This window comes from Mauremys reevesii, linkage group 22 (genome assembly GCF_016161935.1).
Source record: "Mauremys reevesii isolate NIE-2019 linkage group 22, ASM1616193v1, whole genome shotgun sequence".
Taxonomy (NCBI): Eukaryota; Metazoa; Chordata; order Testudines; family Geoemydidae; genus Mauremys; species Mauremys reevesii.
This window is the reverse complement of record NC_052644.1, coordinates 5,705,220-5,718,720: the sequence shown is the minus strand read 5'-3', so window position 1 is coordinate 5,718,720 and position 13,501 is coordinate 5,705,220.

Here is a 13,501-nt window from a genome sequence, read left to right as displayed (position 1 = left end):
CAGCTGGGCGTTGTCTCCATGTTGAGCGGCACCAGCAGGCCTCGTCCCTCAGCAACCCCCACCGTATCCCGTGGCCTCCATCTTGTATGGCGCCAGCACACCTTGGCCATTAGCCCCCCAGTTTGAGTGGCACCAAGAGGCCTGGCCTCTTGCCCCCCAGGTTGTGGCTGCACCATCACACTTTGGTCCCACATCACCAGCCTTCTCTCCTCTGCCCCCCGCCCCAGTTCTGTCACTCAGGCTGCGCTGCCCCGTGCCTCACCCTGTTTGTTGAGCTGGTTGGGGGAGGCGGGGGCTGGAGCCTGTGGCCCTAAACCTGCACGTAGCCTCCTGGGCTGGGCCGCTCCCAAGGCTCCAGCCAGAGTGTCCCCCATGCCCAGCACCGAACCACCTGGCCCCACCCTGGCTGGATCTGCACCCGTTGGGCAGCGTCGCTGGGTGCCAGGGCCTGGCTTTGTTACCGCGCAGAGAACGTCTGCTGAGACTCGCCCAGGGTGTGTGTATGTGACGGGGATCCGCGAGGAGCAGGGCGGGGGAAGCAAGGCCGAGTCAGGCCCCCCCTCTGCAGTCAGGAGCCAGCCGGACACCAACCTCTCCAGGCAAGTGGCGTCGCTTTGTGCAGGGGCGGCTCTAGGATTTCCGCCGCCCCAAGCAGGGCGGCACGCCGTGGGGGGCACTCTGCTGGTCGCTGGTCCCGCGGCGCCGGTGGTCCTCTCGCAGACGTGCCTGCGGAGGGTCCACTGGTCCCGCGGCTCCGGTGGACCTCCCGCAGGCGTGTCTGTGGATGATCCACCGGAGCCGCGGGACCAGCGGATCTTCTGCAGGCATGCCTGCGGGAGGTCCGCCGGAGCCGCCTGCCGCCCTCCCACGGGACTCGTCCGAAGTGCGTGCTTGGCGCGCTGGGGTCTGGAGCCGGCCCTGGCTTTGTGGTACCGCAGGCCTGGCTGGGCAGGGGCGAGATGTGCTCGCTGCCTCAGAGCGGCCCGGAGGGAGTGCCTCGAAGCACCAGGCGTGGAGAAGCCCCCCCACCCCATGGCGCTAGGGGCTGTACAAACACCAGAGCCGATGCTTCTGGCCCCAGACTGCCGACACGGTAAATCCGAGGACGTGCGCGGTCCTTGGACTCGCCTCCGTGTCACCTTCCTCCCGCTGCTCCACCTCGTTTGGCCGCATGCCTAGCACGGTAGGCTGGGATTTGGGAGGGCCATTCTCCCCCCAGTGCTGTTCGTTAGCCCTGCTCGAGCCCTGGGCCTTTGCTCTTCAGGGGAACTCCCAGCTTTGATCTCCTCCCACCCTGGGGTGAGACGCTGCCGCTGGAGGGTTTGCGGGACACAATCTAGACGTTCCCAGGGGTGGGGGGAAGCTGGACGGGGGCGCCTGGCGAGATCCCTCCAGCCCAACATTGGTCTGAGGTGATGGACATGGGTCAAGTTTGTGTCCTCGGTGTTTTCTGGCCAAACACTGGTCCCCTGGGTGCCAGCTAGTGGGTGACACCCCTGGGTGGGATGGAACTGCCGGCTCTCCGTGGTGCGTAAGGGAGCAGGACTGGGGGGTACCAGGAGGAGGGGCACAGAGGAGCAGGTGTGCAGAGGGGAGCCAGGGCTGGGGGATGATAGGAGGGGGACACAGAGGAGAAGGGGAGGGGTGCAGAGGGGAGCAGGGCTGGAGGGTGCCGGGGGGCAGAGGAGGAGGGAGGGGTATAGAGGGGAGCAGGGCTCGGGGCAATAGGAGGGGGTGCAGAGGTGCAGGGCTGCAGGGTGATAGGAGGGGGCACAGAGGAGCGGTGCTGTGGGGTACAGAGGGGCGCAGGGCTGGGGGGGTGATGGGGGGCACAGAGGAGGGGAGGGGTGCAGAGGGGCGCAGGGCTGGGGGGCGATAGGAGGGGGGGCACACAGGAGCAGGGCTGGGGGGTGCCAGGGGGCCCAGAAGGAGGGGAGGGAAGCAAGGCTGGGGGGCATCAGGCGGGGAGTGCAAAGGGCTGAGGTCCCTGCACTGCACCCTCCTGGCAGCAAGCGGGGAAGTCCCAGGGCCAGGGTACCCAGGGATGCCCTGGCCCGCAGGGCACCGCTGGTCTTGGGGCTCCGCACTGGGGCAGCACCCAGAGGGTTCCCTCAGTCAAAGGGCAGAGGGCGCCTGGTGCAGGGCCATGGGGCTGTCAGTGAAGCTGCTGGGGCTGGGGGAGGCCTCTGGCCCCTCCTACGGGTGTCGTCAGCACCTGGCCCTGCTGAGCCCAGCGCTGCCCACCTGCCCCTCTTGCTGCATGGGCCCCAGTGGGATGGTGCCAGCCCAGCATGGCCCAGCCAAGGGGCTCACAGCGCTGGGGCGGGGCCTGGGGGCCAGGACTCCTGGGTTCTCTCCCCAGCTCTGGGAGCGGCGCAGGTTCTCCCAGCAGCCAGCTCCTCTCCGACCTCTCTGCCCACGTCGGTTTCTCACGCCAGGACGCGCAGAGCAGCCGGGCCGTGGGTGGGTGAGTGCTGACAGCTCCGTGGGACCCTGAGCCCTGCCGGGGACCTGGGTGAGAGCTGGGCAGCTGGAGACCTACCCCTGCCCCCTGGCCTGCCCCCCAGCCGCACCCTCTAATTGTTGCCCTGAGTCTAGGCTAAAATGGGATCCTTGGCCCCCCGACCCCCCATCCTGGGGTCACGGGCGCTGCCCCTGCCAGGCCTGGTCGGGTTGGCTTCTGGGACGTGAGCACCAGGAACTGATCTTCCCCCCCACACACACACACGCACGCACACACACACACACTGCATGACATCCCCCCACATACCCTCCCATGCAGAACCCCCCACACACCCATCCCACGCACAACTGCCACACCACACAACCCCCACAATATGCCCTCCACACACACTGCATGACACCCCCCCACATACCCTCCCATGCAGAACCCCCCACACACACCCCATGCATAACTCTCCACACACCACATGACACCCCCCACACCCCTCCCACGCACAACCCCCACACCACACAACACACACAATATGCCCTCCACACACACACTGCATGACACCTTCCCACACCCTCCACGCACAACCCCCCCACAATACCCCATCCACACACAATGTGTGACCCCCACACCCTCACAATACCCCTCCACACACACAGCATGACACCCCCCCCCACAAGCCACGTGACCACCCCTCCAAACCCCCCTCCATCGTATGACACCCTTTGCACAATCCCCCCACGTACACACACCCACCACACAGCCACCCCCCTGCATGACCCCAACACAACCCCACGCACACATGGCATGACCCCACACACACCCACTGCACAATCCCCATACAGTTCCCCACTGCACAATCCCCATGCACACACTGCACGACCCCTCCCCAACACTGCCCCCACCGCACAATCCCCCAACACTCCCGCACTGCATGACCGCCCCCCACGCACACGCTGCACAAGCTCTGCCCACACACCGTGTGCACCCCCCCACAACACCTGCCCCTCCCACCCAGCCCAACCTTCCCGCCCCACCCACACACCTCCCCGTACACCCTGCACACACGGTATGACCTTCCTACATGCCCTCCCCGGCATGCCTCACCCCGCCCCCGCAGGGCCACCCAGCAGCCTCAAGCTCCGAATCAGGCTAGAGAACCAGCCAACTGCTCCCCCGCCCTGCCACCCTCCGTCCCCCTGGGCCTGCCCCCCTGCACCTCCTTATCCACCCCAGGTAGCCCCCTTCCCGCAAGTCCCCCGTCACCCCTCTACAGAGCTGCCCCCACTCCAGGCTCAAGCCCCTGGCTTAGGGCTATCAGTCCACAGTCTGGGACTCTGGAAACGTGGGGCAGGGGGTGTCATGTATGGGTGGGTACCTGTGGTTTGTGGTGCGGGGGAAGGGGGGGTTGTGTGTCCTTGGGTCTGTGTTGTGCGTTTCTTACAGGGGTGTGGGGTGGGGGGCACACAGGGGGTTGTGTGTTTTGTGTGGAGGGGGTAGCTGTTGTAGGGATGTTGTGTGTGATGGGGGGTGCATGTGTTGTGGATACTAGAGTTTGTGGTGCATGTGTGTCATGTGGGATGCCTGTGTCGTGGTCCCATGGGGTTGTGTGTTGTCCATACACAGGGGCGTATTCTGAGTGGGGGGTGCGTGTTGGGCTCCGTCTGGGCACTGGATTTCATGCTGTGTGACTGGGAATGTGGGTGCACCGGTGCCTGTGTTGTGCAAGTTGTGGAGGGTGGGTTTGCAGGTGCCTGTGTTGGGAGGGGGCTGTGTGAGTTGTGTAGACGTTCGGGCGTATTGTGCTGTGTTGTGTATGTGCTGCGGGTGCACAAGTGTTTGTGTTGCCATTGTGGCTGGCTGTGTTGTATAGGGGCTTTGTGGGTTAGGTGGAGGGGTGGGGGTGAGAGTTGTATAGGAGGATATTGTGGTTGTATGCTCCGTGTTAATTGTGTGGAGGTGTGTGCACTGTGTGAGAGTTATGTACAGGGCTGTTTTGGGTGTGTGCACTCTGTGGCGTTGTGTAGGTCTGTGTAAGCTGAGGGAGTGTGCAGTGTGCATGTTGTGGGAGTATAGGGGATGTTGTGGGTGTGCACACTGAGTGCAGAGTGCATGTGGTGGGAGGGTGTTGGGGGGTGGGGTGGGGAGTGTTGTGGAGGTGTGTGCATTGTGTGCGTGTTGTGCGCATGTGGGGGTATTGGGGGTGCATATTCTGTGCGTGGGGGTGTGCATTGGCTGGGATGGTGGGATGTGTGTGATATGAGCCCACCTCCCCCATACACCTGGCAGTGCCTTCCACCCATGTGCCTGGGGCTGCAGCATGGTGGGCACGTGCCCCTGGCAGCTCAACCTGGCAGGGGCGGGCGGGGCTGGAAGTTGCCCATCGTGTCCCTGTCCCAGCTGTGGCCTGGCCCTGGCCCTCGCGCCCACACCCGGTCTGTGCCCATCCTTGGATCCCAAAACATCAGCTGCGGCTTGGGTTCATTTCAATATGGTATGTGACATGCAGCACCTCCTAGTGGCTGCCCCACACAATACAGCTTAACATCCCATTCCATCTCCCTTCCTACCGTGTGAAGTGGGTTTTAGCCCACGAAAGCTGATGCCCAAATAAATTTGTTAGTCTCTGAGGTGCCACAAGGACCCCTCGTTGTTTTTACTAGTTACACCGTCGCGCTGTCTGTGCCGTTCACAGCGGCTGAGTCTAGGGTGACCAGTCAGCAAGTGTGAAAAATCAGGACAGGGAGTGGAGGGTAATAGCCTATATAAGAAAAAGACCCAAAAATCAGGACTGTCCCTATAAAATCAGGACATCTGGTCACCCTAGCTGAGTCTGTCACATCTCTCTGAATCCTGCTGGTTTTCTAGTTACAAGACCTGAACGCAGAACAACTCGGCCACCTCACTGGCCAGCAGTTGCAACGACGGACCATGGTTGATTTGGAAACCTTGAGGAGTCGTCATCTTGTCCTGCAGCCGCCATCGGCAGCGTTAGCTCTGCCGATAGCTCTTGCTGAGGAACTAACTGTCAGAGCTGACGGTGTCCGTTGATGTCTCCACTGTCGGTCTCGATCACCTATGACCTGGGTGCTGAATTCTTTTTCTTTACGTCAGCTGGAGTTCTCCATCCTTTTTCTCCATCCAGTTTGACACGAACGCTGCCTCCAGGTTCTAGAGCGGGCAGTTCTCTAACTGAGTGACGTCTGTTATAAACGTGTTTGTGAGCTCTTTTAGCCATTTCATGCGATTTGGCTACTCTCTGCGTGTCTGGCCACTTTAAAGACTGGAAAAGAACCTAAGCTGGAACAGTAGCTCTGAGTTGTCTTCCCATCAGGACTGGATCCAGTAGCTGCTGTTGGTGTTGATCTGTAACTCAGAAGAACAAGGAATGGATCGTCCTGCAGTAGGATTTCCTTGGCTGTCTGTCCAACTCTCTTAGCCTCTCCATCGCTTGTGGGTAATGTGGGCTGCTGGGAATAGGATCAAAATCATATTTCATGTGGAATGACGTAAATTCAGGTGCTTTGTGGTTCGTCGTCCATCGCTGGTTGTTTTGAGTGCCAAAGGGAGTGAACAGGCACATCAGTTTCTCAATAACACTGCGACATGTTACGTCTTTCAAGGACGTTATCTCTATATGGAAAAATAGCCCACAACAACCACAAAACGCTATCCTCTGAATTTACATAAATCTGCAGCTAATCTCTTCCATGATCTGTCTGGTAGAGGTGTTTGTACGCTCTATGGTTCAGCATTGTCTCTTGCATTGATTTGTCCTGGATCTCCTTTCAAAAGACTATCATCATCAAATCCTCCGTCGAGTTCTTCCACCCTCCTCGCTAGGCCCATCATGGCTGCCACACTGCCGCTGGGTCTTTGATCCTTTCATCCCACTCTAAACACAACATTTTTGTGTCAGTTGTTTCTGTGGTGAACTGGCCCCCACAGTTCAGAGCTGCGTCAGGTGACTTTAGGTCTGGGAGAAGTCGAAGGTGTCTGTAAGTCCCTTCTGAGATGACTGTGATGTCAGCTCCTGAGTCAATTTTAAAGTCAGTAGTCTTGCCATGAGTATTCAATTTCACTTTCTAGGCAGGCTGTACATCATCACTAGTGATAGATCCCAGAAACAATGGCTCTTGGTTATCTGTAATATGAGTCAACTCCCTGACTGGTTTGGTATGGTAAACAGCTGCAAAATGTCCATTTTTCATGCATTTATTACACTGTGCGCCTCTGGCTGGACATGCATCATCTCTTGGGATATAACTTTTTCCACACCTCAGCTGGAATTTGTCCCCCTGAGCTGAGAGTTCTCTCTCCTTGCCTCAGGGGTTTTGTGATAAAGACTTTTAACAGGCATGTCTGTTTACAGTTTCTAAGCTAGTTTCAGGTTTGTCACGTTGCTCTAGGGTTTGCTGTCTCCCCGCCCAGTCTGCTTTGCCCTCTGGATAGCTGGGCTAGGGTTAAATCTCTCTTCAGTTGCAGCTGTTGTGAAAGGTTTTTATCTGTTTCCACACATCAGCCTCCCCTCCACACCTGTGTGTCTGTCTCTCTCTCACACGTGATCTCTCCTGGTTCCCCACCTGGGTGGCCAATGGCTGGGTGCAGCTGCAGCCCATGTAGGCTGATCTGCAACTGATCCCCCTCGCCATGTACCTGGGCGATGCTCTCTGGAGCCAGGGAGCGCAAGCATGGCTTGGAGGGAGCCAGAGTGTCTCCCAACCAGTTGGGAGCAAGGCTCTGGGAGCCACTTCTTGAACTCCCCCAGCCAGATGGATCCAATTTCCAGCAACAGGCTGGGCCGCATCCCTGGAATCCACAGCATGGGGCCTGTGGAGGAGGCATCTGCCTGGCTGCAGAACAGCACAAGGGTGTCCGCCCTTCTCCAAGCCCCCTTGGATCCTGCGCTGTGGCTGGGTGGAGCCCCTCTCCAGCCAGGAGTTTGGGGGCCCGTGTGTGCAAGGCCATCGGCAAACAGCAGGTGCGGCGCAAATGCCCCTTGACCAGGGTCAGCTGGGCCGGGGAGGAGATATGAGCTGAGCCAGGCCATCCACCCCAGGTCCCTCATCCGCATGTTGCTGGTGCCCCACTGCTCCTGGGGGCTGGGATGGGGCAACGAGGGACCCTGCCCCAGATGAGGATGGGCTAGAAGGATGGACGCTGCTGGGGCATCTCCATCACTGCTGGGCGCAGCTCTGGGAGACAGCAATTTTAGCGCAAGCCCCAGAAATGTGCTCCTCCCCTGACTGACTCACCACACCGGCTTTTCCTGCTTCCCGTCCCAAGACCCCGATTCCAGCCCGGACACTTACACGTCCCCATGCTCCACGGGGAATGACGCCAGCAGCCCTGCGCCTCCCATCGCGTGAATCCAACCAAGTGTCCTCGCGGGCCCAGGAGCATTGTACCAGTGCAGAGCGGGAGCAGGCGGCCGGTCGATCAGAAGGGGGGGGAGGTCTGACACCTGCAAGGCATGATGCGAGGGGCAGGGCAGCGGGTCCTGCTCTGTGGGTGCTAGCAGGGTGAGGGTGTGCCAGACTGCTGCATAGCGAGGTGCCGGGGGATGGGGATGGGGGTGGGGAGGAGAATCTGGGTGTCAAAGCAGCACCCCCCCACACACACACATCTGCAGGCTGCTCAGGATTTTCAGCTCACCCGGCTCTTCGCTAGTGTTGCAAACGCTGCACACAAGCATTAACCATCCCCCCCCACACACCCCTCCAAGAGGCAGACAGACTTTGGCCTCCCCCTTTTCACAGTTGCGGAAACTGAGGCAGGGAGGTAACGCTGGCTGCCTGCTTTGAAAGGAAGGGTCCAGAGCCCAGGGGATGCTGATGAGACAGAAATGTGCTCCAGCGCCACCTGCTGGTTAGACTAGAGGCAAACCCTGTTTGGGTCCCTCTGTTAACAGGTGGTGACAGCCCTGTGCTGGTACTGGATTTTATTAGGTGTTTTGCAGTGGTACCTAGAGGTCCCCAACCAAGATCAGGGCCCCGTTGCGCCGGGCGCTGCACAGACACATGGTGACTGAGGTCAGGGCCCCATTGCGCCAGGTGCTACACAGACACAGATTGAGAGAATGTCGCTGCTCCAAACAGTTTATGCTAATTAGACAAAGGCTGGTTGGGGAAACTGAGGCACAGAGTGGGGAAGGATTTTGGTCAAGGTCACCCAGCAGGTCAGTGGTACATCCTGGAACAGAACCTAGCGCTCCTGAGTCCTGGTGCATGGCCCACACTTCCTCTTCATACTGGCAGGATCCTGGCCTGGGAAAACTATGTCCTGGAGTGACCAGTGCAACTTTTCTGATGGGAAGGCAACTCAGGATATTTAGATTATCCAAGGGAAGGTCAGAGGTGCCTTAATCCTGGTCTTTCAGCACTTGCCTGGGGCCATACCTGAGAGCAGAGGGCTCTCTAATCCAAAAACAGAGCGCCATCCAGTGGCTGCAGCTGAAGTGAGATCAATTCAGACTGGAAATAAGGTGCCCGCATGTAACAGGGATGAGAAATAACTCTCACGCTCCGAACGACTGATGCAGGAATGGGGGAGGAGGGATTCTTCATCACTGAGGGTCTTTAAATGAAGATTGGATGTTGTTCTAGGAAATCTAGCTCATCAGAATGGTCCTTTCTGGCCTCATTGTGTCTGAAAACCCATCATGCTTGTCCCCAAAGCTCCCGACATGCCTAGATCCTAAGAGAACATAAGAGAACATACTTGGTCAGACCATGGTCCATCTAGCCCAGTATCCTGTCTTGCACCTGGCATTGGCCACTGTTGGTTCAGAGGGAATGAACAGAACAGGTCATCGTCAAGTGATCCAGCCCTTCTCACCCATTCCCAGCTTCTAGTAGATTTAGGGACACCCAGAGCATGGAGTTGCATCCCTGACCATCTTGGCTAATAGCCACGGAGGGCTCTGTCCTTCTGGAACTGAACTCTTCTGTTTTAACCCAGTTATACTTTTTGGCCTTCACAACATCCCCTGGCAAGGAGTTCCACAGGTTGACTATGTGTTGTGTAAAGAAATACTTCCTTTTGTTTGTTTTAAACCTGCTGCCTGTTAATTTCATTGGGTGACCCCTAGTTCTTGTTATGTGAAGGGGTAAATAACATTCCCCCCGCCCCCAGTCAAGATTTTATAGACCTCTGTCTTATCCTCAGTAGTCTCTTTTCCAAGCTGACCAGTCCCAGGCATTTTAATCTCTCCTCATATAGAAGCTGTTTCAGCCCCTTAATTATTTTTTGTTGCCCATCTCTGAACCTTTTTCAATTCCAATATATCTTTTTTGAGGTGGGAAAACCAGAACTGTCTGCAGGATTCCAGGTACGGGCGTACCATGGATCTACATAGTGTTGTTATGATATTTTCTGTCTGATTCTCTATCCCGTTCCTAATGGTTCCCAACATTCTGTTCGCTTTTTTGACTGCCGCTGCACCCTGAGTGGATGTTTTCAGAGAACTATCCATGATGACCCCAACATCTCTTTCTTGAGTGATGACCGCTAATGTAGACGTGTGACGCTGTACCCCATAATGCTTTATGGGAATATGACATAACTGGAATATGTTTTGTGCTGCCTGTGCCATGTAACGTATCTCTGTAAAGGTTATGGTCTACTGAATCTATTCATCCTATTTGTACACACATCATTTTGTACCTGAGGTTAAGAACACTGGCTGTATACTTGCTTGATTTCTAAATAAGCTTTGTGAGGCATTTGGTCGGCTTCTTTAGGAAGGAATTTGCAAGGTTAAGTACCCGATCGGGAAGCACTTGGGGAACAATGCATCTTGGAATGCTCCAATCCACACAAGAAGTCTTCCTGGAGCCGTACAAGATTCCATGTGGACAATGGCTTCTGCCTGTAAAGACTGGGTCATGCAGGGACACGTGACTTGCCCAGGTGACTCCAGAACTCCATCTTGGAGCTGGACTTTGCATAGGAGTGAGGAAGGGGGTCTCCACCCACAAGCGAGAGTCTATTTAAACCCGTGGGAGACACCCTCCACCCCATTTCATCTTCAGCTGGCTAAAGAGAGAGCTTCTCCACCCCCAGGATACTGAAAGAAACTGGAAGGAAGGACAGAGACTGCAAGGGGTGTGAGTGATTGCTGGACCCAGGTTAAAAGGAGATTAGTCTGTAAAAGGGAGCATTCTGGAACTGGTGAGATTATCTGTATTCAGCTTGATTAGACATAGATTTGCACATTTTATTTTATTTTGCTTGGTGACTGCTACTGTCTGCTACTACTTGGAACCACTTAAATCCTACTTTCTGCATTTAATAAAATCACTTTTTACTTATTAATTAACTCAGAGTATGTGTTAATACCTGGAGGGGAGCAAACAGCTGTGCATCTCTCCCTATCAGTGTTATGGAGGGCAAACGATTTATGAGTTTAACCTGCATAAGCTTTATACAGAGTAAAACGGATTTATTTAGGTTTAGACCCCACTGGGTCAGCACGACAGGGTGCCGGGGCCCCGAACTGGCAGGGAAAGCCGGGGTAGACGTAGTCTTGGCACATCGAGTGGCAGTTCCCAGGGGGGTTTCTGTGATCCAACCCGTCACAAGACCCCATTATTTTGTATGTATAGTTGGGATTATGTGCATTATATGCATTACTTTGCATTTCTCAATACTGAATTTCATCTGCCATTAGCTCCCCTCCAGTCATCTGGTTCAGAGGCTGCTTTAAGCGATAGGTTATGTACCACAGTTAGTAGTTCTGCAGTTTCATAGTTGAGTTCCTCCAGAACTCTTGGGTGAATAACATCTGGTCCTGGTGGCTTATTAGTTTAATTTGCCAATTTGTTCCCAAACCCTCCTCTACTGACACCTCAGTCTGGGACCGTGCCTCAGATTTGTCACCAAAAAAAATGGCTCAGGTGTGGGAATCTCCCTCACATCCTCTGTGGTGAAGATAGATGCAATGAATTCATTTCGCTTCTCTGCAACACCCTTGTCTTCCTTGTGTGCTCCTTTAGCACTTCCAGCGGCCGGTGGCCTAGTCGATAGTCTGGCAGGCTTCCTGTGTCTGATGTACCTAAGTATTTTTTTTGCTGTTCGTTCTGGAGTCTTTCGCTAGTTGCTTTTCCAATTGTGCTGTGTGCCGCAGGGGGCGCAGGCTGGTGTGCTTGGCGGCTGGCTAGCGGAAAGCACCTCCAGGAGTTTGCATTGGAATCTGAGTGCGGAGCCCCTGCAGGGCAGATGCCCAGTCAGCCATGAATTGCTCTTGCTGACGCTAATCCACTAATTACCTTTGCTCGTTCTGGAGATGGGAAACTGAGGGTCAGGGACATTCATCTCCCAGCTTTTTAGGGTTCCTTGTGCCAGTACTTCCCTTTGTTTGCGCCCCTGCCTCATACAGATCTCTCCCCACCCCCCTCCGTGGGTCCTGGGTGATGCCAGGAGAGCAAAGGGCACCCAAGTTTTGCACCACTAAACGCGCCATCCTCCCGGGTGAGCCGCTGCAGGGTGCAAAGAGCCAGGCTGGAGGGGCTCCGCTGGGTCCTCGGCTCTCTGGGCCATGGGACACTGAGCCAACCCCTGAAAGCTGGGGGACGTGGTCAGCGCTGCCCCCAGCTCACGGTCCTCAGCCCCACCCTCCGGCTCCTACAGCCCCCTCTGCAGCGGGGCCCAGGCAGCCTCTATGGAACAGGGCTCCATGGTGCTCATAGCACAGAGCCTTCAGGCTGGGGGGTCCAGGACATCTGCGGCACTCAAACCTGGCACCTCGGGAACTAAAAGCAGCAGCTGAGGCTGGAGCAGAGCGTTCAGGGGACAGCGTCAGCAGGGCTGCGGCCTGCTCAAATTCCATCCCCCGCTTTCCAGCAGAACCCCACTCACTGCAGCACAGCTGGGGCTCCTGGCAGGGCCAGGCCCGGGCTGGGGTTACCTTCCAGAAGCACCCACAGTGCTCGGCGTCTCCTAACAGGCTACGTTTCTACAGGGTCCCTCTTGCCCACAGGTCCCGCGTCACCCCTTGCCTCTCCCCGGACCCTCGCTGGCTGCAGCTGGGAGGGTGAGAGAAGGTGGCTCATACCTTCCTGCCTCCCATGCGTAGACTCCCATGGCGCTCTGGTTGCCGAGGGGGCCAGCCCATTAAAACTCAGGGAAGAGGAACCCCCGAATCGGGTGGAAATAACCCCCCAAGGACAGCCTCGGCTCCATGCGGTGGGTCCGAAATTCCAGGAGCGGCTGGTCTGGGATGTCTGTCGGGAGCCGGGGGGGGGGGGGGATGGGGACACACACTCTCCAGCCCCTCCCGGCGGGCAACCTGGAGAGTGACACAGCCTCCAGCTGGGGAAACAAATGAGGCTTTGGCCAATGAAGCAGCCGCAGGCGCCCGTCCCTCGGGGCAGGGCTGGTAGTTAAAGGCCCGAGCTCTGCTCCCCAGGATCAGGGAGCAGAGTAGGGAGTAGGAAATTCCCCCTGCAGTTCGCCTGCAACAGGCAGAGGTGAGAAACATCCTCCTGGAAATCACCCGTGGGACTGGCATGACAGCATCACTCACCGGGCGCCGAGGACAGGGAGCACCAGAGCCAGGGTAGCTGGGGCACCGGCAGCACCGACGAGGCAGCCGCCATGGCATTAGCTGCTCAGTGCTCGGATGAGAGCCGGCCAAGGCAGACCCAGGCTGTAGCCGTGATCCAGTCGGTGCTGCTAGGGAGCGCTGAGGTGCGAGCGAGGGCTGGAGCCCTCCTGGTCACTGCAGATCCTGCAGGCGGGAGCGTTAGCCCCTTTCTGGCAGCCGAGGCCCCGGGGCTCAAGGGACTGATTTCGATGGGAGTCAGGCATCAGGAACCAGGGCATGGGGCGGTCAGGCCTAGCGGTCACAGCAGGAGCTGGGAAATGGACCCAAGGCTCAGACCCAGACCCAGAAGCCAGAGCCAAAGGAGGCAGGAATCCGAAGCAGGGTTCCCGGAGAGGGTTTTCCAGGTTTCCTTCACAGCCATAAGAGCTAGAGACTCATGGGAGATTCTGGAAGACAACTAAGCAGTGTGAGTGCACCCTCCAACCAGTCCATCACGTGTCCCC